The sequence below is a fragment of the Penaeus vannamei genome, chromosome 36 (genome assembly GCF_042767895.1).
Source record: "Penaeus vannamei isolate JL-2024 chromosome 36, ASM4276789v1, whole genome shotgun sequence".
Lineage (NCBI taxonomy): Eukaryota > Metazoa > Arthropoda > Malacostraca > Decapoda > Penaeidae > Penaeus > Penaeus vannamei.
Genome location: NC_091584.1, coordinates 21,123,200 through 21,128,199, shown reverse-complemented (window position 1 = coordinate 21,128,199; position 5,000 = coordinate 21,123,200).

Here is a 5,000-nt window from a genome sequence, read left to right as displayed (position 1 = left end):
CCCTCCCTCCCTCCCTCCCTCCCTCCCTCCCTCCCCCTCCACCCACCGCCCCTTGTGATAAGATTCACACGCTCTGAGATCCCAGGCATTTGAAATCGGTGGTTCACTCATTTTTCAAGAGGATCAAGTTCCCACCACAGAGGCTCCTCTCCCAAGCTCCTCCTCCCCCCCCCCCCGTCCATCACCCCTACCTCCTTCCCCATTTTACTATCCCTACCCCCTCCCCCCCCACCCCCTCCTGCAGCCCATCATCTCAATTTTTCTCATTCTTTCCTCCCATTTTATTATTATTTTTGTTTTTGCCTGTCTCTCATTTCTTTTCCTTTCACTCATTCTCTATCTCTTCACCAATATCCTTTTTTTCTCTCTCCTTCCCATTTGTTGGACTCTGCCATCTCCCTTTTTCTTATTCCTTTCCTTGCTTTTCTTCTCTCCTTCTCCATCTCTCTCCTTCATTCATCTCCATCTCTCTCCTTCATTCCTCTCCTCTCCCTATTCCTCCTTTCGAACTATTATCTCTCTTTCCCTTGCTTCTTCTCTCTACGTTTCCCTAATCCACCATATATGATCCCTATTCCCCCTTATCTCTTTTCCCTCTTTCTTTTGTTTTTTTCCCCACCCTTCCTTTAGAGAGTGAGAGAGAGAGAGGGGGGGGGGTGAGGGGGCAAAGAGAGGGGAGGTAAGAAATAGAAGGTGATATTTGTATTTCTTTTTATTTCGTTCTCTCTTTCTCATTCTCTCTTTCGGTGTGTGTTTATCTTCTTTTCTTTATAGCTGAATACCTCTTTGTCAGTCGTTTGCTGATTTCCTACATCCTATTTTCGTTTTCTTTTTCTCACTATCCTCTATCTTCTTATTTGTCTTTTTGGCTTTCTCTTTGCCCTTTCTTCTTCTTCTTTTTCTTCTTCTTCTTCTTCTTCTCCTCCTCTCTCTCTCTCTCTCTCTCTCTCTCTCTGTCTCTCTCTCTCTCTCTCTCTCTCCTTCCCCCACCTCCTCTCTCTCTCTCTTTCTCTTCCTCTGTGTGTCTGGCCATATGTCTGTCTGTCTGATTATCTCTCTGTCTTTCTCTCTGTCTTCATAACTCTTCCCTAATCTCTTTTCCCCAATTCCTTCCGCCCTTCCATTCTCTCTCTCTTCCTCCTTTCATTTCTTCTTCACTCTCTCTTCACACTCTCGCTTCGGCTGACTTAGAAGACTGGCTTTCAAGTTCTCTTTGTCTTTGTGTCTTTCTGTTCTGCCTTCAGATATTTCCTGGTATGTTTTTGGATTTATTTCCATTCTGTTTTACTCTTCTTTCTGTATTTTTTTTTCGTTTTTTACTTCCTGCTTCTCTGTGTCTTTGTCTGTCTAGAGGTCTCTGTCTTCTGACTGTCTAGAGGTCTCTGTCTGTCATTCTGTCTGTCTTTCTCTCTCTGTCTCTGTCTGTCTGTATGTCTGTCAGTCAGTCTGTCTGTCTGTCTGTCTGTCTGTCTGTCTGTCATTCTCTCTCTCTCTCTCTCTCTCTCTCTCTCTCTCTCTCTCTCTATCTCTGTCTATCTATCTATCTATCTCGCTTTCTCCGCCCACCCCCTACTATTATTATCATTAATAATATCAATAGTAATATCATTGCTGTTATCATTATTATTGCCTTTGTTGTCAGCATTATCATTGTTTTTATTATCATTGTTATTGCTATCACTATTTTTGTTATTATCATTATCATTATTATTTTTTTTTGTGTTTTACTTTTTAACATTGTTTTTATCATTATTATATATGTTATCGTTATAATGCTGATGGAAATTATTATTATTATCACTACTATTTTCATCATCACTATTGCTGTTATTTTTACTATCATACTTGCCATTATCATCATCATTATCATCACTACTAGTGTCATCATAACAATGATCATCATTATTTTCATCTTTGTCGCTGTTGTCATTTTTTTCTTTTTACGTTAAATATTTGTTTTTCTTTCAATTCATTCAAGTTTTTTTATTGTTTAAAATTTCTTTCGATGTAAATATTCGTTAAGAATAGTCGGTGAAATGTTATCATTATTTTGCGTGTATTTTTCTGTCATGGGGATTATTTTTTCCGTGAAATATTTTTATTGTTCAAAACACTGATTGTTCATGGAATAGAATAAAAGGTAAGAACAACTGCGTTATTATAGTTATTCATAACTTTTTTCTCTCTCTCTTTCTCCTCGGCATTCTTCCTTCTTCTGTTTCTCCATCTATCACTTTTTTTCCTTTTTTATTTACTCTTCATCTTTTTTCTTTATTCCTCCTTATTTCCCCCCCTTTTCCTCCTACTCCTCTCCTTCTCTCCCTCTATCCCTCCTCCTCCACTATTTCTCTCTCCTTCCTGTCCCTCTTTCCTTCCACCTCTTCATTCGATCTTTACTCTTCCTTCACCACCACCACCTCTCTTTCCTCCTTCTCTTCCTCCTCCTCTCCTTCTCTCACTTTATCCCTCCTCCTCCTCCTCTTACTCATACTCCCCTCCTCATCCACTATCCTTCCTCTTCATCCTCCAGCATCTCTTCCGCTATCCTCTTCCTCCTCCTCCTCCTCTGTCCCTTTCCCTCCTCCTCCACCATCTTTTCCCTATCCCTCCTCCACCACCATCTCTCTCCCTCTCTCCTCTTCCTTATTCTCCTCCTCCTCCCTTCCTTCCCTCCTCCTCCGCCATCTCTCTCCCTCTCTTCTCCTCCTTCTTCTCCTTCTCTCCCTATCCCTTCCTCCCTCCCCCTCCTCCTCCGCCATCTCTTCTTCCCTCTCTTCCCTCCTCCTTCTCCCTTCTCCTCTCTTTCCTCCTCCTCCGCCATCTTCCCTCTCCTGTCTCCTTCTCCTCTCCTCCACCATCTCTCTCCCTCTCTCCTCTCCCTTCTCTCTTCCTCTCTCCTTCCTCTTCCTCCTCCACCATCTTCCCTCCTCTCCTCTTCCTTCCCTCCTCCTCTCCTCCTTTTTCCCTCCTCCTCCGCCATCTCCTCCTCTCTCCTCTCCCTTCTTCCTCTTTTTCTTCCTCCCTCCCTCCCTCCTCCTCCACATCTCTCCCTCCTCCTTCCGCCACATCTCCTCCTCCTTCCTCTCCTTCCTCTCGCCTCCTCTTCCTCTCTCCCTCTCTTCCTCCTCCTCCGCCATTTCCTTGTTCTCCTCCTCTCTCCTCTCCTTTCCCTCCTTCCTTCTCTTCCTCCTCCTCTCCTCCTTCCTCCTCCCTCCGCCATCTCCCTCCCTCTCTCCCTCTTCTTTTCCCTTTTCTAATATCGCCCTCAGAGCAGAGGCGCGGATTCCTCCACCCGAGTTGCAAAGTGGCAACTTATGCATGCAAACTGCTTGCTTTGATGCTGTTGTTTGGGAGATGTAATGAGGACAGGAAGAGGAAGAGGAGAAAGAGGAGGGGAAAGAGGAGGAGGAGGAGGAGGAGGAGGAGGAGGAGGAGGAGGTGAAAGAGGAGGAGGAGAAAGATGGGGAGGAGGAAGAGGAGGAGGAGGAGGAGAAAGAAGAGGAGGAGGAGGAGGCTGATTAGGAGGAGGAGGCTGATTAGGAGGAGGAGGAGAAAGAGGAGGAGGAGGAAGAGGAGGAGGAGAAAGAGGAGGGAGGAGGAGGAGGAAGAGAAGGGGGAGGAGGAGGAGGAGAAAGAGGAGGAGGAGGTAGAGGGAGGAGGAGGAGGAGGAGGAGGAGGAGGAGGAGGGAGGAAAAGAAATAGGGAGGAAGAGGAGGGAAAGAGGAGGGGGAAGAGGGAGTGGAGGAGGAGGAGGGAGAGGGAGGAGCAGAGGAGGAGGAGGGAGGTGGGTGATTAGGAGGAGGGAGGAGAAAGAGGAGGAGGAGGAGGAGGAGGTGGGTGATTAAGAGGAGGAGGAGGGTGATTAGAAGAAGGAGGGAGGAAGAGGAGGAGGTGGAGGTGGGGAAAGAGGGAGGAGGAGGAGAAAGAGGAGGAGGAGGAGGGTGATTAGAAGAGGTGAGGAGAAAGAGGAGGAGGAGGGAGGAGGAGAAAGAGGAGGAGGAGGAGGAGGAGGAGGAGAAAGGAGGAGGAGGAGGAGGAGGAGGGAGAAAGAGGGAGGAGGAGGGAGAGGAGGGTGATTAGGGAGGAGGAGGAGAGGAGGAGGGAGGAGGAGGAGGAGGAGGAAAAGAAAAGAGGAGGAAGAGGAGGGGAAAGAGGAGGGGGAAGAGGTGGAGGAGGAGGAGAGGAGGAGGAGGAGAAAGAGGGCAAGGAGGAGGAGGAGAAAGAGGAGGAGGAGGGAGGAGGGTGATTAGAAGAAGGAGGAGGGGGAGAAGGAGGGAGGAGGTGGGTGATTAAGAGGAGGAGGAGAAAGAGGGAGGAGGAGTGGGAGGGTGATTAGAAGAAGGAGGAGAAAGAGGAGGAGGGTGAGGAGGCTGATTAGGGAGGAGGAGGAGAGGAGGAAGAGGGAGGAGAAAGAGGGAGAGGATGGTGGGGAAGGAGAGGAGGAGAAAGAGGAGGAGGAGGAGGAGGAGGGTGATTAGGAGGAGGAAGAGGCATTTTCCGAGAATTTTCGAAGTCTGATTTCATTATGCAGAGGCGCCCATGCATGGTTGCACGCAAGCACAGATGCATGTGCACACACACACACACTCACACACACACACACACACACACACACACACACACACACACACACACACACACACACACACACACACACGCACACACACACACTCACACACACACACCCAAACACTCATAGAAACATACACACATTTACAGAAATGATGAAAACAATACTAATGTGATAGTAAAAAATTGTTAGACAGTGGCAACTACATTAGTGATTATTATTTTCACGCTCAAAAAAAATTAATGTCTAACCAGAAAGATTATGTAAAAAATAATGAGAACGTTTAGGAAATTTGATATCAATCCTATAATAATTACAGGAGGAGAGAGAGAAAAAAAGAAAGATAGGAAACAGAGAGAAAGACAGAAGGAAAGAAGGAATGACAGGAGACAGAATTTTTTTTTTTCAGTCAATTTGAATAAAGAAAAGA